The 27,856-nt window shown below is 39.7% G+C and overlaps 1 protein-coding gene across 2 annotated transcripts in view; it reads left to right on the top strand.

The window, feature by feature from the left end:
* poc1b (POC1 centriolar protein B) overlaps positions 1–27,856 on the top strand; it is a 53,180-nt gene that overhangs the window by 15,905 nt on the left and 9,419 nt on the right. The gene's annotated exons all lie outside the window — the stretch shown is intronic.

Raw genomic sequence — 27,856 nt, 5'->3', positions numbered from 1 at the left:
GAATGTAATTCAAAAGGTTGGGATGGTATAGTGGTGTTGCTACAGTATGCATGCTGGTTGAGTACTGCATCATAAGCAACTTGATTGTCCAGTACTGTGTGTTTCCACTCAAATCCAGCAGGATGCACAGGGTCCCCTGTACTCATCTGTAGTTGGGTGCTGATTACCTGCTCCACAGAAAACTGCAAGTTAGATAAAGCAGCTGTGCTGCTTAATGCAGCTGCCTGGACTGTGTCCATATGGAGGTTACAGCATTGTGACAGCACTGTCAAAGCGGAACCCCGTCTCCAGACAACGCCCACGTCACGTAATGATGTGTTTTGCTGTGAGACTCCCTGTAGTGGCTCCAGTCTCTCAGGCGCTTGCATACCAAATGTCCAAAATTTGATCTTCCTCATCTAAAATACAAAAGGAGGGCAAGCCTTATCACTAATTCAGGAGGAATCTCTCTCTGCAGTTTCCCATCCATCCTTTCCTCCTTTCACCTATGCCTCTGTGTCTGTCTCTTATCTTTCCTCTTTTCACTCTTATTTCTTGATCACAACCTTATGCAACACTCACTTACAGGAAGGTCCTCTCCAAAGTTAGAGAAGATTTCTTGCAGCTCTTAGATTTTTGGGTGTTTTTCTGCTTTTTTCTGTTCAGATGTGCTGCACATCCACATCTATAGACAGTATTTGCTTATGTTCTCATTCTTCTACAGAGAAGTTTGTGATGTCATGAAATGCCTGCCACAAAGACAGTTAGCAAATTACTTAAACACAAAAGATTACCAGCACCCTTGTAAGAGCAGTATTTTTGTCTCAAATGTAACTATTGTTCATCTCTGTAGTGTTGTGAACTGTGCTGCTCTTCCTAATTCAATTTTGTGTGTATGTGTAAAGAAAATGCTCTAAAATGAATGTGTATAATTTATCAAACACTGTTTTATCCACCCACAAGAAGTCCTAGAAAGAAAATGATTTTAGTCCATTGGATTGTCAAGCACAAGATACAGAAACTCCCTCTAATTCAAGCTGTTCATGAAACCCGAAAGAACATCCATCCATCCATCATTCGGGGGTCGGGTCGCGGGGGCAGCAGCTTGAGCAGAGAAACCCAGACGTCCCTGTCCTCCAGCTGTTCCGGGGGGACCCCGAGGCGTTCCCAGGCCAGCTGAGAGACATAGTCTCTGCAACGTGTCCTGGGTCTTCCCCCGGTCTCCTCCCAGTGGGACGTGCCCGGAACACCTCCCCAGGGAGGCGTCCAGGGGGCATCCTAACCAGATGCCCGAGCCACCTCATCTGACTCCTCTCAATGCGGAGGAGCAGCGGTTCTACTCCGAGCCCCTCCCGGATGACTGAGCTTCTCACCCTATCTCTAAGGGAGAGCCCAGACACCCTGCGGAGGAAACCCATTTCGGCCGCTTGTATTCGCGATCTTGTTCTTTCGGTCACTACCCACAAGTCGTGACCATAGGTGAGGATGGGAACGTAGATTGACCAGTAAATAGAGATTTGCATCCCAGCCGCTTCACACTCGGCTGCGAATCGCTCCAGTGAGAGCTGAAGGTCACGGCCTGACGACGCTAACAGAACCACATCATCTGCAAAAAGCAGAGACCCGATTCTGAGGTCGCCAAATCGGACACCCTCAACGCCCTGGCTGCACCTAGAAATTCTGTCCATAAAAGTTAGGAACAGAATCGGTGACAAAGGGCAGCCCTGACGGAGTCCAACTCTCACCGGAAACGTATCCGACTTACTGCCGGCAATGCGGACCAAACTCTGACACTGGTCATACAGAGACCGAACGGCCCCTATCAAGGGGTCCGGCACTCCATATTCCCAGAGCACCCCCCACAGGACTCCATGAGGGACACGGTCGAACGCTTTCTCCAAGTCCACAAAACACATGTAGACTGGTTGGGCAAACTCCCATGCACCCTCCAGGATCCTGCCGAGGGTATAGAGCTGGTCCACTGTTCCACGGCCAGGACGAAAGCCACACTGCACCTCCTGAATCCGAGGCTCGATTATCCGACGGATCCTCCTCTCCAGTACCCCCGAATAGACCTTACCAGGGAGGCTGAGGAGTGTGATACCCCTATAGTTGGAACACACCCTCCGGTCCCCCTTTTTAAAGAGGGGGACCACCACCCCGATCTGCCAGTCCAGAGGCACTGTCCCCGATGTCCACGCGATGCTGCCCGAAAGAACAGTAATCTTCAAATGCCAAAAAAATTATGTCCCACACAATTCAAATGAAATATTTTCACCTCGTAAACATGTCCACTAGATATTTTTTGTGTGTTCTGAGACAATCATGAGCAAAATCTACCATCGATATGATTGCTCAGCTTCACCCTGTAGCTGAGCGAGCCAGTGGAGACCCTTTGGCTCAGAGGGAGAGCCATGGGAGGCAACATCAGCAGGTGGTGCGTTTCTCATATTGCAGATGTAAAATACCAGTCTAATACTTGTACTTGTATGGGACCTTGTTTAAATTCATCTTCTTGAGAAATGACTGCCTGGTTCAAATATTTCTGGCTTCATCAACACAATTTTGGAAGCCGCAAACGGAGTGGAGCGTAAACTGTGCCAGTGTAAACTGGACATTTCAGTGTTATGTGCCAGTGGGCGGGGCTAGATTAACATTTTTGCATATCGCCAATTGCTGAATATGAGGAAAAAGTTATAGTCACACCCCAGGGCCATTTCAATTTTAGGGCCATAAGAATTTAATTAGAAAATTTTTTTTTAAAAAAACACCATGTACGATTCTGGGAAACACAGAGGAGTTTTAATGGGGTTAATAACTGCAGTAATGGGATATTAAACTCTTGTCAAGGATGAATGTAAGAAATGGAGGCATGTGATCAACATCAGGAACTTAGTAGAATACAATTAATTTTTATTTATATCATTTCACAAAGTCACACGGGACATTTCATGATGAACTGAGCTGTTTACTTCTATTCAAAGGACTTCCCTCTTTGCATGTCATCACCGCCATCCCGACCAACCGCAAAGCTTGTGTATTCGCCTTCTCAAGGGTACAGCTTGTATCCTTAGGGTCCTCTGGTGGGAATGTGCTGACAGTCCATGCAGAAAGCTAAAAATAGACATGCAGGTCTATTTGCAGGTATTGCTGGGACACCTGAAAGGCAAATGATGATGATGTGTTGCATTTTGTTCTCTCCTCGCTGGCAGACATGGGATGGGGCTAGCATGAAAGATGAAATATACCTTGGAAAGGATAAAGAAGCGGCATTGGGATTTGATTATGTTGTCATCTTATTTGTAAGGTCCTGGCAAGAGATGAGAGAGGAACAAGAAAACCAAATCCATAATGATGAGCTTAGACTTCTTTAAAGGTCTTGCTTGGTGAATCTGTGATGTCCTTCACATTCAGTCTTTGACTGGGTGGATTTTCTTATTTTCTGTCTGTTTTTAGCTAGCTTTCTTTTTTTCTCCTAGTGTAATAATGCCAGTATGAAAATATATATGACAAATGGAAGTGTTTTGATGATTGCAGAGGGTGCTGTCCCACACTTTGGCACACACCCAGTGACTGTCAAGGAACATAGCATATTATTTACTATGTTTCATGCATGGTGATTTTTGTTGTCCCACAGATCTTTCTGGGAGAGACCACCCCTAACAGGATAGATATGTTTCATCACAGGATAAAGGCGATCACTTAGAACAAATTCATATTAATTTGATGTGTCTCTTGCCTCTGAGGTAACAAAAAGAAATTAAGCCATACCATTAAAGTGCTTCCTACAGGCTTACAAAGCCACAGAATCTCCTCACAGTAGGGTCAAGCATTGGAGCCTGTGCTGCTCTCGCCCACTTGTTAACCTATTAAGACCTTGTACAACATATGGATATACCAGCTCCTGTCTTTAGAGGCTTTAGAGGGTGCCTTAGAAATGAATGGGCTATAAAAATAACTAATTATCTGACCATATCAGTTGGTCAGATAATTGCACAATTCTGTAGATAAGTGCATGTGGCTTTTGCACTGCAGAACCCTTAAATCTGATATGTGACTGCTGTCAGTCACTTATCAGTCACCAGTCATTACTGGATGCTAATTTCATATTTGTGTTATGTAGTGTTTCTGTGTAAAAACAACTACATTTGTTGTGTTTGTTGAGTTTTTCTTTTTTCTTTTGTGTGTTTACTTAAGAATAAACACCAGGATTTCAGCTGCAGCTCCACTAGATGCTATTTCTGAAACTTGGACTTGTTCTTTACTGATATATGATTATGGATGACTTTAGATAACTGCTGTTGAAGCCAGTATAAGAGAGCCAGCGTGTATGTACTGTATGTGGAAATAACAGGCTACCTTAATGTCTGGTAGGGTTTACTTGCTGATGCTATTTTCTCCCTTAGTGGAGGCAGAGAGGATGTGGCCCGGTGAACCGCGTAGGCAGATCAGACGCCTCATGGGCTCTGCTGCTGGCCGGGTTTATTTCTGTACAGCTCATCTCAGCTTTGCATTGATTTTTCAGAACATATTTCTAAGGTTTTTTCTTTTATCCCCTCCTCATTGTGAGTTATCTGCCTGGAGACCTTAATTGGAAGGGGCAAAGGTTGGCCAATGCAGGGCCGTACTTTCAAATGATTCTTATAAAATGAATTTTAAAACTTTAATGGCATTTTGAACTTGATGGTAGGTTGAGAATTGCTGTGTCTGACTAATCTGCTTGGTCATTGCATTGACTCATTTTTCTTTAATTCTGTTTGTTAAGATACAGTGCTGGGGCGGTTTATGTGCCCCCCTTCCCAACCAACCCAATATGTTGTGCTCAAGAAGAATGCAAAGACAGCATCTGCACTCTATTCTTTTATCCAAACATGTTTATATGTGAATCCTGATACTAATGTCTGCACAGCTGTCCATGTGACTGAAGGAGGATTACTGGGAAAGGACTAAGAAAACAAATTAATTTCCTGTGAGCTGAGAGAGCCAAAGGGTCATGGTTCCTCTCTGGAGGTGCAGCTGTAACCCAACACTGCCCCAGTCTCAGGTTAAACCCCACCTCCTCTCACTGCTAGCCCCTCATGTTAAGCTCACGGTCCACCTGTGAGGAAGTCATTCATATATCTGTTTCCTGAAAGGGGATAACTGGATCCCCACCTCTGTCCACAGCCACACTAGTGGATACTAGCAGAGGCTGTTACTGTTTGATGTATCCACTGGCTTCCACTTTCTTTACCAAATCTAATCTGATATCTTAAGCCACTAATAGACATCGGGTCAGGACTAACTTTTACTTCATTGTGATGCTTCATTTCCTGTTCACAACATACACAGTCAGTATCGCGTCATGAAACAATAGGCGTGTCAACAACACTCTCCATTCTCTTTCTGTTTCTGTTTTGCTTTCTAATCACAACAACTCAAAGAGCTGAATGTCATTAATCATCTGTAATACAAGGTACAGTTTAAGGCCCTTATACACCAAGCTGTCAGTCGGCTGTTGGAAATGTCTGGAGCATCAGTGAAGGCCTGTTTCTTTTACAGTCTGTATTTGCACCTTATGCAGTCGGATCTCTTTTTAAATTTTTTTACTTTTAAAAACAATTTTTAGCTGATTCGTCATGTTATATCGGCACAGGTTGTTATTCTGACAGGCTATTCAGCATATCTTGAGAATGTATTATTTTTTTGTTTCTGTCTCTTTCTATCTTCTTTCACTACCAGCAGACCAAGCAGTGTCAGCATTACCCAACAAAGTTCTCACTAGCCATATCCCCAAACTATATAAAAACTTCTGGGATGAGTCAACACTAACTTGATAAGAAGTGTTTTCTTCTTTATTCCATCTTCCAGTTTTTCTTGTTATAGCCCCTAAAACCCTACTCGCCCTCTCTGGGCTGGAGAGTTATGTCCTTTTTTTTGCAGTTTTTTGTTAGTTGGGCGTGGCCTTTGTGGTGTGTTCGAGTGCTATCTGCTATGCCCAGGTTTGGTGAATATAAGCTCTTGCAGTAGTGGTAGAAGCCTGAACATGATCCACTAACTACAAAGTTCCTAACAGCGCTGGGGGGGAAATGACGAAGGTGCCAATGAGAAAAATAGGCTTTTGTTGTGTGAAATCTCAGAAGCTTAATCACTGTCCTGCAAACAGAAGGACTGTCCATCACTCAAAATGAGCCTTTGCACTCACTGCGTAAGCAATTCAGATATGTACAAACTCCCATTTCCAAACTGAATAATTGATTGTGAACAGAACCTTACAAGCTGTTCTTTTTTCAATATCAATCGACCCTCTAAATATATAGCATATAGTCCACACACGCATGTTTTCCTTTATGAATCAAATGAATGAGGAATACAATACAGTTGCCACCACGCACATGATGGTTTGGCTCTTTGTTTTAGAACTTTGAGGATGCCTGTTTGACCTTCTAAGGTTTTATTTTAATCAGATAAAACTCTAATCAGCCATGAATTGCTGATTTTTCTGCTAAAAGCTGTGATTATGGTCACTGTGCACAGAGATTTTCAAATAGTTGGATCCAGAGCACAAGTGAAATTTTGTTGCAATATTTTTGTTTGATTGATTGTCAAAGTTCAGAAGTAAGGTTTATGGTTAAAGACGCTTAAGTGTTTTGTGGTGGCTGTTAGCCTGGAATGTGTGGGAACAAAAAGGCTAGGTCGTTAGCTTAGTCTGAGAACTTGCACGGTTTTACAACGGGACTGTTGGCAATTAGCAGTGGAATTGTTCTGAATGGCAAATGAGTTTCCCACAGGTACTTTGCAGTCCTTTTGGTATTAGCTTAAGTGCTGAAGCTGATTAGCGGGCATTTGTGTGGCAATGCAGCTCAGTCCAATGTTTCTCATGGACACCCATCTGTTTTGGCATTCCATTTAATTTGGAATGGTTTTAATATTTGTTTAGATGTGTCTGGCTTTACTTGAATGGGATTTATTGATCTGTTGTTTGTTTAGGGATAAATAGGTGCATATTGACTGACTTCAAGAGTCACTCCTATGTGTTGTAGTCACAGAAAGTGAACTTCAAAATGAAAAGATTTTGCATTGCACGTTCAATAAGCACGTGTTTGTCCCTTCTCGCTTTTGTCACTCTTTCATCTTTCTCTCTGAGCCATTTACCTTACCAGTAATCTCTGGGTTGGGTATCTCAGAGGTAAAAGGATATGAGTCATGCTAATGGTTAGATATGTGTCAAGAATACAAGGAAAGATTATCCTCGACTGTCAGACATGCATTATTCACCCGAGCATTCCATATGGCAACACAGTCCCTTTTTAAATAAAAAGCCTGATTTTACTCATGTTCAGTTTTAGTTTAAGTGATAGATTAGATTAGATTAGATATACTTTATTCATCCTACAACAGGGAAATTTACTTATCACAGCAGCAGAAAAGAAGAGTGTAGTATACACTACAGAATTAAAGTAAAATTAAAGCAAAAACAAGAAAAAAAAAAACAGACAGAAATATCTATAACCTACACAATAAACAAGAAAACAATCAACCTGCAAACAGAGACTGTAAAGGATAAAAAAGTGGCATGATATAAAAAGTATTGTAATATAAAGTGATCATAAAATAAGTAATATTGCAAAAGTAAGTGACCATGATATAGATAATATTATTGCCAAAGTAAGTGACTATGACATAAATAATACTGCAAGGCATAAAGGAAATAAAAATATTGCAATGTAAAGTGACCATGATATAAATACTATGGTAAGGTAAAGTGAATCCATGCATGATGATATAAATAATCTTGTACATTGTAAGTGATCGAGACATTATAAGTGGAAATATAAGTATTAAAATATTAGAAATATTATGAATATAAATACTTAATAAATAAAGATGAAAAATACAGCCATGGTGAGTAGTAGTGAGTAGAGTCACAAACAGGAAACCACAACATTATCAGGTGGTGCAGGTGTTGTAGAGCCTGACAGCAGCCGAGATGAAGGACCTGCGGAACCTCTCCTTCTTACACCGTGGGTGTAACAGTCTGCAGCTGAAGGAGCTGCTCAGGGACCCCACAGTGTCATGTTGGGAGTGAGAGGTGTTGTCCATGATGGATGTCAGCTTAGTTAACATTCTCCTCTCACCCACTTCCCCTATGGAGTCCAGAGGACAGTCCAGGACAGAGCTCGCTCCTCTAATCAGTCTGTTGAGCCTGCTCCTGTCCCTGTCCGTGCCGCCCCATCTCCAGCAGACCACAGCGTAGAAGATGGTTGATGCCATCACAGAATCATAAAAAGTCCTGAGGAGAGCCCTGCACACTCCAAAGGAACTCAGTCTCCTCAGCAGGTGGAGGTGACTCTGGCCCTTCTTGAAGAGAGCATTGGTGTTGTCAGTCTAGTCCAGTTTATTGTTTAGGTGAACACCCAGGTATTTGTAGCTCTCCACCACCTCAATGTCTGATCCCTGGATGTTCACCGGTGTGAAGTGAGATGTTTTCCTCCTGAAGTTTACGATCATCTCCTTCCTCTTGCGGGTGTTTGGCTGATATGTTTAGCTCACTCCAGCTGACGAAGTCCCTGATGATCGTCCTGTATTCCAGGTCGTTCCCCGCAGAAACGCATCCAACAATGGCTGTGTCATCAGAGAACCTCTGGATGGGGCAGTGGGTGGTGTTGTGGGTGAAGTCTGAGGTGTAGAGAGTGAAGAGGAGCACCGTACCTGTTGGTGAGGTAGTCAGTTGTCAATGCGGCCATGTGTTGGTCCACTCCCACGTTCTCCATCTTCACTCTGAGCAGTGAGGGCTCGATGGTTGAACAAGCGCCTGACTGCTCCAGAGAGCACAGTCCTTGAGCAGTCTTGGGCTGATGCCGTCTGGGCCCGGAGACTTCTTTGCCATGATCTTTTGAAGAATAGATCCTGAAATCTATGCTTGACAAAATGTTTAACAGAACTTGTTTGAGAGAAATATTTAAGGTAAAAAGTACTAAATTAGTACTCCGTATTGGCAAGTACTAAAAGGTAAGTACTTGTACTTGTACTCGGTTTAAAAAAATGTGGTATCGATGTGTCCCTAATTAATGGAAGTTAAATTATTGACCTATTGTGCAATACTATAAAAATCTCTTTAAATTATGACAAATTGCCAAGTTTGAATCTGCTGAAAATGAACAATCCTTTAGTATCTCATGTGATAAGAATTGACTGCTCTGGTTCCATTAAATAAGTTATTTTTTCTTTTTAAAAGCAATACTGAAAGGGATTTTCAAAATCCATTTGTGAAAACCTGGTTATTCCTTAAGGTTGACATTTTTCTACACTGAAATGTGAAAATACTGCATTAGTAAATGTATTATCTAGATGTAAATTGTTCTTTGTGACTAAAACATGGATGTTCTTGCTGTGGCCCACCACAGTTCTCTTCTTGAACATGTCCACAAGCCACCTTTGTGCTGTAAATTCCCTTGTGACCGGCTATATTTGAACACTTAAGTGAGCCTAATGAAAGGAAGTCACCCATTTATTTCCCTCTCCGCACTTAGTTATTCTTAGAAAGTCCCATTGCTGCTCCAATGAATTTGTTGCATCACTTCAAATGCCTCAGTCTCAACTGACATCCATGGTCCTTGTCAAGAAACTGCAATCTTGTGACACACAACAGGAGCTATGTTTGGGATGGCTCATGTGAGGGCAATTGACAAGAAGTCTGGTCAACAAGCAACATCTGAATTGGGCATGGATCAAATGGATTAGGAGCAGGAGTCAAATTACTGTAACTTACTGTTGAATTCATATGGTGTTATGTTTCTACATTTGTTGACCAATTACAGCATTTGGTATACATTTAGTGTCATAAGACATAGACTACCCCTGTTCAACTGTCTATTAAAGTTGTGTTCCATTATTTGGATAAATTAATCCACCTTTGCTAAGGATTCTGGAGGTTTGTTTAGACTGAACAAAGAAAGCAAGTTGTATTTGTGCAGCAGATGTGGGTTTGCCTTGCAGCTTGGTCTTCTTGCAAGATCTGTTATGATCTTTTTACAAATCTGCACAGCACATTTAGACACAAAGAACTGAAGCAATGTGAAAAATTATCCTGTGTTCACTCAAAATGCAGTTTTTTAAAAGCCTGGAGTGGATCAAGTAAATCTGAATTAATACTTAAAGACATCTGAAATACCCTGAGTGAAAGGTGACTTTTGGCTGCATTATGACTTCACAAACCAGTTGTTTTACTGTCGGTTCTATAGTAGACTCTCTGTATTTTTCCTAGTCCTTATCTGTTCTTTTCTTCACACTTCTCTCCTCTCCAACTGCATTTCCTTCTGTTCACAGGAGGATTCAGTAGGACTTTGCTAACTTGATGATACACCACATTTCCTCTGTTCCTACCATTCATTATAACACAATAGGTCTGGTGTTGCAAATGTCCACCAGGAAGCACAAAGTCTGTTGTTCCACCTGTTGCAGGACAGAGTGGGCTTTAAGATTTTTTATTTGACACTAACCTCTGACCTTTTGTGGAGGTGGTATGATGAAAGAATGGCTCCACTGTTTAAAAATGCTTCCTCTTATACTCAGAAATGTGTGCAGTACAACCTCTCTTACCTCAGGAGTCTTTTTTCCTTATCTCCAAATGTTTAAGCTTGGATATGCATTTAATTTCTCTTGTTGAAGAAGTTCATTCAGTGTATCATAAACTACTCTGTATGTTGGCTTTTATTTGGTACCAACAACACCACCGCAAACATAACAATGTAGCTGAAATATGTTTAGGCTGTGTTCAGGTATACACTTTTTGAGACATGAAACGCTCCCAATAGTATGCTGCTGCATGTGGTTGAAGGAACCTCGTCAATCAAACACACCATTCGCAGACTTGTTAATTGTGTGATTTTTATAATGCATCAGATGAAGTATCGTGAATGCAAAGTGACTGTCTGTGTTGCAAACCTTTTAGCTGTGCAAAATCAAGTAGAAAAATGTGAACCCCACCAACCAAACGAATATGTTAAAGGGCCAGATTAGGAGGGTACATGCGTTGGTTTATTCTATGGCAGTAAGCCATCAACAATAACTACTAATGGTATACTCAATATCTAAAATGTGCCTAGTTCCAGTGGTTGCAAAACAAGCACAAATCATCAGCCCTTTACCAACGTGCTTGACAGTTGGTATAAAGTGTTTGTGTTGATAAGTGTTGGTTTTAACTAACCATGGTGCTGTGCACAGTGTGCATTATGACCAAATATCTCCACTTTGGCCTCATCTGTCCAAAGGTTGGTCATTCCAGAAGTCTTGTAGTTTGTTCAGATGCAACTTTGCAAACTTAAGCCGTGCTGGCATGTTCTTTTCAGATTCTCCAGGGAATTCTTCCAAACAAGCTGTATTTGTTCATACTTTTTCTAATTGAACCATGATGAACTTATGTTGACTTAGTATTGAACGTTCCTAAGCCTCTAGTCTTGGATGTAGCTCTTTGGTTTTTGTCCAGTGTCTCTGAGCGTTGCCGATTCTTGCTAATTTGCTGGGTCGTCCGACTCCTGGGAAGAGCGGCATCTGTCCAGAAGATTTTCCTCTTGTGAATAATCTTTCTCACTGTAGAATGTCCAGATTGTTTGGAAACGGGCTTATAACCATTCCTGGATTGATGGGCAGCAGCGATTGCTTCTCTAAGATCATTGCTTATATCTTTCCTCCTTGGCATTGTGTTAACGCACACCTGAATGCTGCATACCTTCAGTGAGAAAACGTCTGCTTTATTGAGTTGTTCACACTTGATGATGATAAATCAATCAAATGCATTTTGATTAATAGCATCTGGTTGCAACTTACTCTTCTAACTCCTATGGGAGCTGGAAGAGTGTATTTAGTTTTTTCCAAATGTTCTGCATTTGGCTTAGTTTTTGTTAAGTAAATAATGACACAGTTTAACTTGTTGTTTAAATCAAATCAAATTTATTGATATAGCGTATTTAGAACAACCAGAGGACTATTTATGCTAGCACATCTGTATCTTCCAGCTCCGCTCTCAGCCCCCACAGAGTAACAGATTTTGGGGATTTTTATCTCCCAACTCAGAATGACATGCTATCCTCAAAACTCCATAGATAAGTTATGGAGTGTTTGTCATCCAATTGGGATGTCTGCTGTTTAGATCCCCAGTGCTTCTGTGTGGTGTAATGTCTTTTGATAAGACTCGCAGGAAGCTGTCGCTCGCCTTGAAGCACATGAAGCAGAGACCTTCATGTTCAAATATGTTTATCAGTGTGTGATTGCAGAGAAAATTAATTGCAAACTGTTCATAGAGTGCTTATAGTTTAAAAGAAGCGCTGTGTGAGCGGATGAATGACAAGTTATGCGAATGGTGAGCAAACATTATAAAGTTCCATTATGCAGCTATTAATGTTCTGTTGACACTCAAAGGAATAATATAGATTGTTAAATTATGATGCCAAGGATGAAGTTTTCACTAAACCAAACCAACCTTGAAAACCTTTTGTTCATTACAGCCTTGAAAGTAGCAGTGGACGAGATAATTTAGCAACAGAAAGATTCTGATGTAACCAGTCCTTTTGCTATTTAGACTGAACGCCTACATAAAAACTTTTTAATATCAGAGGAGGTGGGGGAGCTTAAAAATGTCACTGGGGTTACCAAACGAGGACTGCTTTTGTTGACTAATCTTGTCACATCTCCAGAAATTCAAAAAGTAGATTATTCTTCCTCAGAAGCACCCACATCCACCAACCCACTGTCAGCTCTGTTCAGCTCAGCTCTGAGCTCACACATACAGTTGTCGTCACATCTCTGTATCAGCTTAATATTTAGACCCATTAGTACATAACTCACTTGGGAAGTTTTGAGTGATACTTGAGTATATTGTAATTTCTTGAGTTCCCGGCCTGGAGGGTGTTAATGTTCTTCTCAGAGAAATGGAACGAACATTGCTTTTGCTACTTGAATCAGTCAGCTTTTGGCACACCTCTAAATTGCTAATCTCTTTGTTTTTGGCAGTCTCGTAAAAGACATTGTATACAGGCTTACAGGTCTGTAGACAAGGCTTCATTTAAAACTACAGACAGATTAAGCAGGAAAAAACACTTAAACTTCGTGCAACATTCATGAGGCAGGGCTTTATTTGAACTGAGATCTGCTGCTTAATGGTTTGACAGCAGTGGGTTTTAGGTCATATAGAATCATAATTTGATGTCCAACGTGATTCATTTAATAATTCTTTACAATACATAGAACAGGCTCTAAGATATTGATTTTGTTCCTGCATGTGTATTTATAGTTTTTAGCGTCTATTGTACACTGTATTGCCAAAAGTATTCGTTCATCTACCTTTACACTCATATCAACTTAAGGGAATTCCCATTCTTAATCCATAAGGTTTAATAAGACATTGGCCCACCCTTTGCAGCTATAAGAGCGTCAACTCTTCTGGGCAAGCTTTTCACAAGGTTTAGGAATGCGTTTATGGGAATTTTTGACCATCCGTCCAGAAGCGCATTTGTGTGGTCAGACACTGATGTTGGACAAAAAGGCCTGGTTCACGGTCTCCGCTCTAATTCATCCCAAAGGGGTTCTATCAGGTTGAAGTCAGGACTCTGTGCAGGCCAGTCAAGTTCTTCCACTCCAAACTTGCTCATCCATGACTTTATGGACCTTGCTTTGTGCACTGGTGCGCAGTCATGTTGGAACAGAAAGGGGCCATCCTCAAACTGTTTTCACAAAGTTGGGAGCATGAAACTGTCCAAAATCTCTTGTTATGCTGAAGCATTCAGAGTTTCTTTCACTGAAACTAAGGGGCCAAGCCAAGCTCCTGAAAAACAAGCCCAGACCATAATCCCCTCCTCCACCAAACTTTACACTTTGCACAATGCAGTCAGACAAGTACCGTTCTCCTGGCAACTGCCAAACCCAGACTCGTTGATCAGATTGCCAGATGGAGAAGCCTGATTTGTCACTGAAATGATGTCTTTATGAAATGTGATTGCTGGCTCGGTTTGACTGTTTTGTCAAATTTGAAAAACTCTTGTTGGTGCTGAATCAATATTAGCAACAGAGGAGATGACTGAAACTACATTTTCATATTGTATGTTTATTGACATCTTAAATGGTATTACGTTTATTCTGTAATTTTGCTTAATTTGCTGCTTTAAAAACAAAATATTTCATAAATGTTTCCCCAATCTTTAAAAACGAAATTCCATTTTTGTATATTTTCAGTATTGTTCACAGTGTGGTCAATTTAATGTGCATTCTCCACAATATCAAATGCTTTTTTCATACTAACTTGGCGCCTTATGTCAGCATATTGAACGTCTACACAAATACAAAAGCTATTGTTAATAGGACACCACTGCGAGGATATACACAGGCACAAATAAATAGATAGATGCACGAACAGCCTGTTGTTTGTCTCACAGAGGGCTGTGTGGCAGCCCGGTGCTACAGGACAGCCCACCCATGGCTGTCAGCTCTCTCTGCTCCCTTCTGCCTGTACTCTGAAGGAAAAAAGCACAGCATGACCTCCAAACACCCCCCACCCCCACTGCTCCAGTTGTCAGTTAAACAGCCCAACCATACCAAGTTGTTTTAGCCCCTCCTGTGATGCTGCTCAGAGATGCATAGAATAGTTGGGTCCTCTTTTAGAGCCCCTTTAACCAAATCGGACGATATTTAATTGACCTGCCTATTATTAGACTTTACCTCAGACTGACATTTTGGAGTGTGGATCACTGGTGACAGGTCCAATGTGAAGCTTTTGAGACACATTAGAGGAAGACAGCCTTTACCTAATTCCCTGTGCAACATTAAAGCTGCTTTAGGAAAGTGGAACAGACCGTTTATCAAAAGTGCAACACTTCCTTAACCAGAGAGATTGCAAAGCCTTGTTCAACACGTCCCTGTGCTTTGTCACCTGGAGTTCATCAAAGTTGGTTGTGGACTGAATATTTTCTGTTGGCTGTGGTACTTTTACTATGATAGTCATGTCGTCTTCCAACACAAAGATACACATTTCAATAGAAATATAAAATGTAAATAGAAACATAAAGAATATATTAAAAAGTTTGTATATATAACCTATGACTTTAAATTAGAATAGAAAACAAGAATATTTACCAATGTTTTTAATGAAAGCTTTTAGACGTGCCAGGACAACCTTTGCACAGACTGATTAATGAAAGATATGTATAACCATGTAGAACTGTCCTAGAACACCTGGTTAGCGTTCACAACTATATTTTAAATGTTTGTTTTTTTTCCTTTTTTTAAGCATTAGATTTGTTTTGTACTTTTTATACTTTTGCCCGTTACCCATTTCAATCATTTCAATACTTGTATTGTATATACACACAATACAAGCAAACCAATCGTGAAATTTCCTCCCTTGGTTAAAGCCTCCTGCTGTCTTATTTCATTGCTGTGGATTTTGATTTTACTTAGCGTGTGTGTGTGTTGGTGGGAATGTCCATTAAAATGTGAATAATGTGGGTAAATCTTTTTAAGGGGCTTTAAAATGGGCTAATCCCATGCAGAGCCACAATGACGCTCATTCACTTCCTCACTGTGAAGGGATTCGCTTTCACTTGATACGGTGGTGGGAAAGAAACCGAAGTAAACCTCTGGTCAGGATACGACTCTCAGAACTTCTCAGTGAAAACTCCATGTCCTCTCTTAGCAGAGACTTGTATTAAGAAGGTGAAATCAGTCCAATCAAAGCTTATTTAAAAGAATACTTTTCTAAAAGTGTAGGTGTATATCATCATCACTGATGCTGTTCAGATTGATTTGCAAAGTGGTTACCTATGTTTGTCCTTTATTTTTCATGACGATGATCTGAAATTTAGTGTTGTATTGAAACGTCACGACACTCCTCGGTGTCAGTAAGATCTCAGAAAGCTTATAATGAAACAAAAAATTAAAACATGTTTCTAATCCTAGTATCTTGGGTTTTTGCAACTTTCTGTAGTTGAGCGGTACATTGTTCAGGTATACACAACACAGGGATTCGGATAACAAAACCTCCGTCAGCTGGCACGTAACAGAGAGAAAAGCGAAAGTAGAAAGAAGAAGTACAGTAGAAGAGATGAAGAAAAAAGGGTTAGCGATGAAACAAGAGGAACCAGAGTCGCTGACTGACTCATTATGAAAGAAAGAAACCAAAAGTTACATCAGAGGGAAAATATAGATTTGATTAGTGACCTAAATGATTGATTTTCATTTACTTTTGTTTGGTATGTGTGCCTGAAGACATGCTGTTGTCTCCTGTTTTGCTCTGTGTTTTGTTATTAGTTTGGGTTTTGGCAGAAAGATCACACTTTCATTCTAGCCACATGTAGAACCTTGATTAAATCTGTCCACTAACAAGTGAACTTTGAGAACTATGTTTCATCTTGAAATCCTCATTGTAAATAAACATTAAACTACTGAATATAGGCTAAAGAGAGAGAAATGATTTCTTTGTTGATTATTGAACTTCTGTGAAAAAAGAAAATAAATAAGATTGTCAAGGAGGATTAGCTTTGTCAGGTGACGCTGCCGTTAGAAAAGAATGATTTTATTGGAGCAGGGCGACAGAAAAACATGACAATTTCTAACACGTTTAGCCGTCTGACAAAAAACAGAACAGCTTTCTAGTTATTCGGCTGTGTTCTTATACACATACACTTTGCTGCACAAACCTCAAGCTGATACTCTTCATGTTTGATTCTAGTTTGTTTTGGGAGGATGCCAGCTAAATGCTGTATGTAATTGTGCAGTTCTATCTGTGACCACATAGAACTTTTTGAGGGCAGAATGTGCCTTTAAAATGTCTGCTTGGTTTGTTGGTTCCAAGGTTTTTCTTTTGATGTTTCTTGGGAACGTCAGCACCCTAAAATGGGGGCATATGGACTGTGATTGGGGTAGAAGAATGTGCCACCCAACTGATGATCCGGTTTACGGCATCTAGACTTCTTGAGACTTAACAGAACTCTAGACTCTGATGAAAAGACTTTTTTAAGGTGGACACCTTTTTGTCTCAGTTACACCAACAGGTGTCATGGCACGCGTGTGGAGTAGCATGCAGCTAAATAGACCTGGTTTAAGCATTATGCATTATACAATGGCTTCATACCTCATGGTAAGCACAATTACCAGTCAACAGGACTAGGGTTGTGTGTGTGTGTGTGTGTGTGTGTGTGTGTGTGTGTGTGTGTGTGTGTGTATTTGCATGGGTGTTATCATGTCTAAATACACTAAAGTCCAGGTGCAAATGACAGGGTATGTAAGGCTTCCAACACATATGCTCATTTCAGACTGAGTATATTAACTATGTGGGTGGTTAGTGAATTACAGCCAAATAAGTTAAACATGTTCCTTCAACCATAGATCAAAGTAGAAACTTTGAGATGATGTTTTTTTTTCCCCCACAGGAGAACCTAAACTGATCCACTGTGTTTGCCTTGTGTTATCCTATTTCAAATCGACACCTTGTTTGGTTGAGAGCTTCTCAGGCCTCTTTGTTGTCTTTGTTACAATCCAGGTGGCTACGCGTTATGTTTGCTTTGTCTTCTTATCTCCGTTTAAAGAAGGTTATCACGAGACAAAAGCAGCGTGTGCTGTTAATAATCAACAAACTTTGTCTGGTTACCTCAGGTTTTCTGCAAGGTAAGAGAGAAAGGCTGTAAAGTTAGTCAATCTTTAGTTGAAAGCATTGGTTAAATGGTTCTAAAAATACAGGTGCATGTGGGTAAAATGATAAAAAAAGAATTGCGTTTTGTTATGAATTACAACCGAGTAAGCTGTATCATGAATACTGGTTTGGCGTTTGCAACAAAACATACTGCTTGAAAGTTGTGATTTGTAGTTTGTAGAACTCTTACCTCCATACCTGAATACACTGGCACAGCTGCCCACACCAACTGTGAAGTAATTCAAAGCATTCTGATTAAAATTCTGATTGATTTAATTTTACTAGGTAGTAGAAACAAAGACATGTCTGACACATAGTTTGTTCTAAGTTAGCCTTCTCACTGTAGCTTCCCTCTAGAAGTCATTCAACACTGACACACTTCCAATGAGACTCACTCTGAAAGCTATTTGTGAGGGATTCAGGAATGATTCAAGGCATTTAGCAGATTACAGTTTACATCACACTTTGCACCATTTCACATTTATACCTTGGTCTTTTTAAACTGAGTGGTCAGTGGTCATTCTATATTAATTCCATTATTAAGGACATATTAGATCCCAAAGGTAAATATTTAGTTTGGTCGAGCTTAAAGTATCACTTTCCAGCTCCACCCTCTTGTCCAAATATCGTCACTCGTGCTCCAAAAAAGATGAAGATGGCAGTTTGAGGCTCATGAACAGCAGTTCAGAAACCTATCTGTGATGTTAAGGTGGCTGTGTTAATTTCTTATTTGTAACATAGTACTCACTGGATCTGTCACGAGGTGCAACAATGCTGTGAAGCTTTATGTGATTCAGCATGCTTATCCGGTTTATTTGGAGCTCGGGATGGGAGGGGGACTCCCCTGTGAGGGACAGACGACAGATAAACAGACTGGCTCAGCTTGACGTAAGAAACTGGTTATCAAACATGAGATCAGAGAATTGCAATTTAGATGGTATTTTCTCATTTTAGAAAACATAATTAATCTTAAAAACTTGATGTACCTCACAGCCCTAAATCACACATTGGCTGTACGTTAAAAAGTGATAATGTTCATCATGTGCAAAAGCACAATGAATTCCATATACAATCCGCAAATGGTATTCAGAAGGGCAAAAATAATGCAAAACCACAACATGCCGATACTTTGTCCTGTGTGATATGTCTTTGTTTGTTTTACTGCCTGCCTGCCTGATAGTGGTTTCTGGACATAACTTCGGTTCATGTTAGATCCTGCAAGCTCCAGGTTGAATTAAAGTGAGCTCATATTTTGGTGGACAATGTATTGGATGACAGGAGCTATGGAAAGCCATAGCAATCAATTACCCACCACGAGGGAGGCCTGGAACATAGCCTTCCAGAGGCAGTAAAATTTAATTTCCTGCATGTTGGTCGAGTAATGCAATGTTAATAGCTTCCTGCTCACATGCATTATAGCCCAACTGCCACACATGCCTCTTTATTTTCGCCTGGCATGCTTGCCTGACATCACTTTTAAATGGATGACCTCATCTTAGTTTTGAACTGAGCACACACTTACCAATTTTATGACTCTGTTGTAATCACTGACGAGAGCACGCTCTGTTGACTGTTTAAAAAAAAAAAAAAGACAAGAAAAATTAATCATTTTACTCTTCCTTGGTGACATACATTTAGAAATTAAGGTGAAGATGATTTTATCATCAATCATTGGTCATTTTTCAGATTAAATGGCTGCAGATGTCAGCTCTTAATGTTCATAACTCTGCGCATCTTAGGAGAGCCCATACAAAACTGGCTTCTCCACCCAGTTTTATTTGGATTGCAGTCTCAAGCTAGTGAAATCTGCTTGGAAAAATGATCTGTAAGCTCTGATATAATGATACCAACAATCTGTGCCACAAAGAGCTACAACGGTTCGATCCTTAAATATCCTTCAATACTCACTTTGTTCAAGTTTGCAGAGGGCCTTTTCTGTTTTGCCATTGGGTGATTGGTGGGGTACACCTTGGACAAGTCACCAGTCCATTAAAGGGCTAACACAGAAAGAACATTTAAGCTCTCAAGCTTTCTTCATTCTGACATTTGCTGCTGCTGTTAAAGTCCGATCAAGCTTATATTAGTTTGTATCCCATTCATTATGGACAACAGTTTTTTTTTAACCACACTAGTGGTTATAATGAGGGCTTTTTAGCCAGTTCAGGATTACTTATTTTCCTTAAAAGCGCGTTGGAATATTGATTGTGTTTTCTTATCAGAGGCTGGTAATGAGAACAGGCTGGAATAGCTGCTGTTGTGTCGTGATCAAAAAAAAGGGGAAAAAAAACTCCACTTCATGGCCAACAAAGCCTCACTCTACACCTACGCTGTAAGAGCCTACCAAATGTAATGAACCCTGAACAATCTTTTTTAGAGTATGCTTTCATCCCAAGCTCTATTGTCAACACTGTGTTCCACTTTTAGCTTGAGTGGTAACCTGTAACCCTGTCCATGTAAATTATGTCCATTATTCTACACCTACACAGTTCACATTTATACATCTACAATTCTAAAGCATTATTATATGTGAAAGCTGTTTTGTAATATGTAATATTTGTCATATAAAGTGGTGAGTTCCAGTAATAGTTTCGCTGTATCTCACAGCAGCCACCATCTGCATTCAGCTTTCAATTGCAAATGCATCAGTCATCTGACTGTGTGAAAAGATTGTGCATAATCAATCATATTTTAAGATATTTTATGTCACTCAATTAGGTTTTGGAGGATTTAATTAGATTAAGGTAGTAGCATTCTGATGATCTTTTAAAGCAAGTTGAGTATTTTTTCTTTTTTTCTGTTCGACTATATTTCAGCATTACAGTGGGCTGTAAACACGATGTTGAAATCATACAACCTTACAGAGCAGACATTCTGCGCATGTTGGCAAATAGTTTTCCATTTCCAAACCCAGCTAACTTAGAGCAACATTAGCACTCATTTTGAGGCTTATTCTCTACTAAATAATGAGGGAAGTCTGACTCCTGAAGAGCTTTTTTCGTGACACTTGTCAGTGAATCAGTGCATATGTAGCATTACCTAAAAAATTTAATAAGGTGGCACTGTCTCTTTTCTAGTGATTTTGGTTCACCGTGATTGGTGTGTCTTGATAGTCTTCGACTGAGTTTTCTTGTCATTTTTCAATGGGTACCACCCTTACCTTTGGTCATTAATTTGTCTGATAAAATGATGAAACTCTTCCTGTGGTTACGAGTGATATGACTGATGAGAGGGTTGATTATGTAACCCCTTAACTGCCTCATTCCATCCCTTTCTGTGTGCGAGCAAAGCAACAGCAGGCATGGATTCCTGGATTCCAGCAGGCATGGAGTAATTTACAGTGTTTCTTTATCTTTATATTTATGCGTTTGATTTGTCCTCCTATTGCTGAGATTATATTTGTCTCTCTGTTTCTCTCCACTCAGTTTGATCTTATATTATTTTATATTCCAATGGACAGCCAATAAAAATTGAAGCTGTGCTATTTGTCCATCTGACTCATAAAAAGTTAACTCTGATTATACCCCAAACTTCTGCTATTGGCAAGAAAACCATTAATTCTACTGACAAGGCTTTGCTGAATGCATTGATGTGACATTTGTGTTTCTGGTGAAATATGTAGAAATTAAAGTGACTTTAAAAGAATCGTAACTCTGAATTTCACTGAAAGTCATAGTCTTCATTATATTAGTACTCTAAAAGATTTTTAGGTAGTTTTGTCTGACAAAAACAAATCAAAGTCTGTTGGCTTGTACAGTTAGGATGTGTGAGGGAAGACACATTTTGCCACATTTTGGTGAGAAACTTCAGCAGTTACAGTGAAAACTGGGGGCATTGAGGCAGGTTAAGGACTCTTTTCTGAAGATGTTTTCATCCTATCCCACTTTTTTGTACATCAGATATACTCTTGATGTATATTTTCTTTGGGTTCAATTGGATATGGCATTGTATGATACAATTATGCATGTACATCTCGTGTCACATGAACAAGCCAGTAGCTTTGTCATTTAAATGGTGTTTACAAGGCAAATGACATGAAAATGTTTTGTTGGAAAAAAACAAAAAACAAGAAAGAGCACTAATAAGAACTTATTGTGGGATTTCTCTTGCACACCAGTTGCTTTAGCTTTTGTTAATCATGACAGCAAAGCTAGTTAAATTAGACTTTCAATTCAACTAAAATGATTTTTCTCTTTTTACATGTAGTAAGTAAGCTGCATGCATTTATTTTTCCACACACTCTTGACTGGTTGGAATAAAAAAAAACTTTTTTTGCTCCTACACCATTTGAGGTGTGCAGTCAGACAATTTCTCTGTTTTCCTCTACTTAGACCAGAATAGAGCTATTTTCACAGACGTGTGGACTATTTGGTCCAGTCTTCTTCCGTAGTTGCTGGTCGCACATGCACTACCCAGTCTTTTGATTTTTAAGACTCCAGAAAACAGCTTTTCTCAAAAAACTAAGAGAGTGACTGTTGTAGTAGTGTAGAGTGCGCTAGAGTGGCCCTAGACTTGGAGTCTTGCTGTATTCTCATCCATTCTAAACCTTTTTTCTTACGCTAGCAAAAGTTATTGCCAAGGGAGTTCTGGTTTAATGCAAGACCTTGCAGATAATGTAGGAATGCCTTGAGTCAGTCTTTTTTTCTTTTTGTTTTATATAAACTTAGCACCAAAGAGCACCTGAACTGAAAGATTCTTTCAGACTCTTAGGACACGTTTTTTGGCATAACCCAAGGCACACAACTGAGCTGGGTTGAAAGAGTGTGTATGTGTGTCTATATTTAAGAGTGCGTAGCTTTTAGATGCAACAGCCACTTGTAGTTTCGATTGTTATTTTTTAATTTATCCCCTACTGGGGAATGAATAAAACATTTTCTCTATTCTATAACTCTCTGTTAGCTATTAGCTTTATTGGTTTCATCCAAGATTATAAACACATTGCAAAGATAATATTGCTGGCATACCACATAACATATAATAAAGCTTAACAAAGTCAAGTCAAATCAGTTATTTATCAGCGACGACCTTTATTGTATTAAGCCGTATAGTGAGGAATATTTGTTATGGATGACTGACTACAGGATATTATGTATACTTGTTTATGTTTATGCATTTAGCAGACGCTTTTATCCAAAGCGACTTACAGTTAGGCAGATAGGGTAAGGGGGTCTTGCCTAAGGACCCTTACTGGAGATAGTACCTTTCATGTTGTACAATATGTTTAGGCCTGCAGATGGAAAATTAGTCATTTATGAGAATGCTTACTTGTGTATGTGTCCTCATGTGTAAAAACCATACATGTTTCGTTAAAGGTGTGTGGATTTGGGAGTATGATTTCAGGCTCCTAGTCTGTTTTTTACGATGTGATGCTTGTGTGTGTGTGTGTGTGTGCGTGTGTGAGAGCTCAAGCTCATATGTGCTTACAAGCCCAAAACTTTCTTGTTGTTTTTAATTTATTTTTGAGGTTAACCTTTTTGTGCTCATTTGAAGTACTTTTAAATAAAGTTTTACCTGGTCAGGGTTCATCGGTTAATAAATCAGCATCTGTGATCTGAAAAAAATCCTGGTTAAAAATCAAAGGAAAACCTTTGTTCCTTTTTTTTTTATTTAATACATTTTCAATGTTTTTATTTATTCTTTTATTAATGGAAACCAACACACACATGCACAAAGTAGTTGTTCAACTTGTTCGCACAAGCGAACGCATACACCTCTGATTATTTACTCAGCAAAACACTAACTCAAACACAGCTAATGCAGCTGGGTGCAGTCTCCATAATTCTTCCATTAATCAATTACAGCAAGGTCCTTCTCTGTTAGATACATACAACAGGTTTCAATTAAGTAACAGAGCAAAACAGACACAATCCGTAAACTTTCTTCCATTCCACCGAATGTGCCTCGAAACAGGTAGGGTATACTTTTTTTTTTCTGTGCCTTAGAGGACATTTTATTCAATTTTCACCACTTCCATGCACCTATTCTAACTCGCATCTTCTAAATGCACACCAGAGACGGCAGTAGAAGCCCAGCTGAGGCCATGTTGAGTTTAAAACTAACTTTTGAAATGCCGTTTCAAACAGAATACGCAGAGGGCTCGTTTCTGGCTTGGAGCTAATAAACTAGGCTGCACAGTGTGATCAGTAAATGGAGTTATGGACCATTGGCCTGGCTGTAATAAACAGAAAATATGTCGCTTACCAGAAATTTAACTTTGAGAATGGTCACATTCTGTTCAGGAGTGTGTTTATTCTTTCTTGCCTGATATTTCCGTTTGAACGTTCATCTAAGAAACCTGTTCATAAGAGCTGTTTTGCGTTCAGCTTTTCCATCTGCCGTTCTGCAGCACAACTCTTTTCGAAAGAAAATCTCAGTGACATCTTGTTTTCTTCACAGGTTTCACAGGCCAGACAAATGTACACTATGCATGTAGAGATACATAGTTGTATTGGCCAGCTATCTTATGTAAAGACTATCAAATACTAAACAATGGAGCACTGCACCGGGAATTTCATTGAATATATCTATTACCTTTTATTTAAAAAGTAAGCAGCCACCTCTGTGGTAAAGAGCAGAAACTCCAACAACATCCTCCTCTCCGTTCCCTGACCTATAACCACAAGTCAGATGGCCAGTGGAACTGGCAAGAGATCTGAAGCCTCCATTTCCTGTCAGTCCTGCCAAAATGCCACATCAGAAGGTTCATTTTCCATGTCACACCTAACTGTAATCTACCAAGGTGCTGTGTCCACACCTGCAGCTATATTTGTCTTCAAACAAAACGTTCACACCCACATATGGACACACAAACTGACATGGCAATGAAACCACCCTGGGAAAACAGGCGAGCAACATAGACACTTCAATGCAAATACAGAGATATTTTTGTCAGAGGCAGACCAAAGCTGATGTTTTGAAATGGCTGGAGCTGAAAGACTGCCAGGAAGCCGAAAGGAGGTTCATGTGGCTTTGAGGAAGTCAACACATCCACTTGAGTTTTCACCCGCCTTCATTCTCCCCTATCTGTCTGCCACTCACATCCGCATGATAGCCACCCACACACTAAAATGAAAATATCCTACTCAGCAGCGGATTGCCGTCAACAACAGTGTTTTCTGACCACATTGCTTCATGAAAGAACGCTAAAAACGCAGACACAGCATTTAGTTTCCTGTGAAAATGAAGGACAATCAGTTCACAATTTCACTGGAAAAATTATGCTTTTTTTTTCTCAAACAATGTACAACAAAACGCGATCACTAAATGAAAAAGATAGATCTTTCCCACACAGACCTCTAATTTTACAACTTTGTAGCTTAGGCTTTGCAAACAGTTTTTAGAACTTATATGACATGGGCCTTAGTTTGGGTTAAAAGCTAATGTGTTTCACATGACAGCATACACCAGGCACTGGTGAACGCACACCGGGAATGCACCACAAAGGGCTTAACTGATGAAGCTTGACCGGTGATCGAAATCTCATTTCAAATACAACACAGTGGAAGCAATATCAACAACTGACTAGGTTTTATCCAGTTGGTGAAATTGGTGAATAATTTGATCAAATCTCAGTAGGTAGACGTATTGTCCTCTGAGATTTCATACTCCTTATTTAGATTGGTTTGATTTTACTTATTGCATTATTAGTTCTTTAGCATGCAACTGCCGTGTCTCCCCTACCATTGCTGAGGAATAAAAACAATGAAACAAAGGAAGTATGTATATATTATTCAAGCTATGTATCGAAGTATGAGGAGGTTCATCTTTCTATGGTCGGTCATTGGAGACAAAGGTATCAAGTTGAACTATTTTAAGCTGTCTGGGATGTGTAAGCGGCATGGCGTACACATCCAAGATAAAATAAAATAAAATAAAAATGGTTTGCAGGGATTTTAGAAGTGTAATGCAGCAAAGTTAAAACAGTTCAGCCATTTGCCTTTAATGCTGAAAAAAGCAAGTACTCCCCGTGTAAAATATCAGTGCCATGGCTCTCAACTCGACATTAGTGTGGCACATGGTGCTGATTGGCTAATCCCTTATTTTTTTAAAAACACACAAAAAAGTTCCATTTCATGTCACAAATATTCAAAAGTGCTGATGGAGCATTTCCCAAAACATTTTTAAAATGAAACAATTCTCTGTAGCTCATGGAAGTTTGCTTTTCAACAACTGCTTATTGCCCAGGCCTTGCAAAACTTACATCTAATACTGATTCCCTCTTTTTCCTGCTGGTAATGATAAAGTATTTGTAACAAACACCTGAATTTGTCTGCAGTGATCACTATTGTTATGACTTGCCCCTGCTTGTGTCCAATTTGACGTTGAAGTGCGTGTCACCCTCATATAAATTCAGCTTTGAACAGCTCTTGTTTAAAGAGGTAGTTTTCAACATATAACACCTTGTCACTTATGTTATTACTAGTGTTTCTCTAAAGAGTTTCTGCAGTCGAGCTTTGTTGATTTGTATTGTTTGTAATATTTGTGGTCGTATGATCAGCATGGAAGCGCTGGCTGTGCTTGGCATCATGGGGGCCTGCACCCTTAATATGAATACTGAAAATCACAAGGCTTAAGAGCCCAGCTGTGTCCTCTCTGCTGGGCAGGAATCCTCAGACAAATATGAGATACAGGATCCAACTTATACGGGCAGGATTTGGGATTCATTTTAAAGAAGTTTAACCATACAATACTCAATTTCCAAATGTTTTTTTGATCATGTAGACGCGACAGTGTTTATTGGTAAGTGTGATTTGAATTATCATTATTACACATAATAAGGGACTTTTTCAGAGTTAAAGATAAAAAAAGAAAACATGAAGCAGGTTTTTAGGAAGGAGTTTGAGGCCTCAGGTGGAGCAGAGAGGTGATGAGAGGACACTCTACATCAGAGTGGCCCCTCACTTAAGATCAAACAGCCTTTCTGTGGAAGCGTCAGTGTCTGAGATCTTCTGCCAAAAGAGAGCTTGTGGCTAATTCTGGAGCTCATGGTAATCATGTTTTTGATCGGACATCTGTGATTTAATTTAGAGGTGGAGGGGAGGCTATTTGTGATCTGTTTTCTCTTGAGGATCCTTTTGATCAGAAACATCACAGACATTGTTGAGGTTTTAATATGGATTACTTTGTTGATAGCATTACCATTTTAGGTAATCCTGCTACAGTCAGTGAATAATCACTGTTTGTTTAGCTTTTACTTTCTGCCTAATTGTCAGTAGACTATCGCATTGCACCTGATCATCAGCAAAATGTGGAAACCCATAGATTGGAGTAATATCATGTTTTGTGTGCCGCATATACTGATACATGTATGGCTTCTATCAGCACATCAGTGCCAACCCCACCTTACCTCCTACTTTTGCACATAAAAAGCCATCTGGGAGCACACCATCACCACATTACTGGCATGACTGACCGCAGTCACAGCAAACCATGACTTCCAACTTTCCACAAAGCCTTGCAGACATGATTTTATCTCATAAAATTCCCCTAATTATCAGGGTCACTCTGTGTTCCTTGAGGGAAAGTGTTAATCTCCTATTACATAATATACTGAATGTAATGGGGTCAGTGCATCTGATAAAATGAACTATTATCACTGAATATCCAGATGTTCCCATGATCTTGTGCATCCACTGTGTACTGGCCACTACTAATTAGTCCTTTTTTCTAGGGTGTGATCATCTTGCAAGATGTGATATTTGTATAGAGTTCTGTGCAAAACACTTATTTCCCCCTCATTTATTTACATTTAGCTTCTAAGAAGCCACATTTGTAATTTTTTCTTTCTGAAGCTCTTTCAAAGTCTTTTCTTTGGACATTGGCTGCTTTTTCAGTAATTTTTCTGTCCTGTCCTTGTATCTGACCATTGTTTTTGTTTGTATGCTTGTTAAGCCACTTAACACTGACCTATGAATCATTCAAGCTTAAAAAAGGCACCCAATTCCAGGGTGTTTTGTCAGCACGTAACTAATAAGTTAGCAAAGAGTCAGTTTTAAATTACCATTTTAACTATGTTTAGTCAATTTGTTACAATTTATTTAGTTGTATCTACAAACATTTTTTAAATGTTTTTTAGCCAGATGTCACAGTTTGATAAACCTTGAATTGTACTTTTGCATCAATAAGGTCATTCCCAAAGAGCTATGAGCCATAAAACTTGACATATCTCAGCATGGTGTGCAGTGTCCTTAAAAATTGAGGAAACTGGAGAATTGGAGGATG

Source organism: Leuresthes tenuis, unplaced genomic scaffold, assembly GCF_036924035.1.
Source record: "Leuresthes tenuis unplaced genomic scaffold, fLeuTen1.0.hap1 SCAF_5, whole genome shotgun sequence".
In the NCBI taxonomy this organism is placed as follows: domain Eukaryota; kingdom Metazoa; phylum Chordata; class Actinopteri; order Atheriniformes; family Atherinopsidae; genus Leuresthes; species Leuresthes tenuis.
Note: the sequence above shows the minus strand (reverse complement) of the source record. Positions and strands in the feature narration are given on the sequence as shown.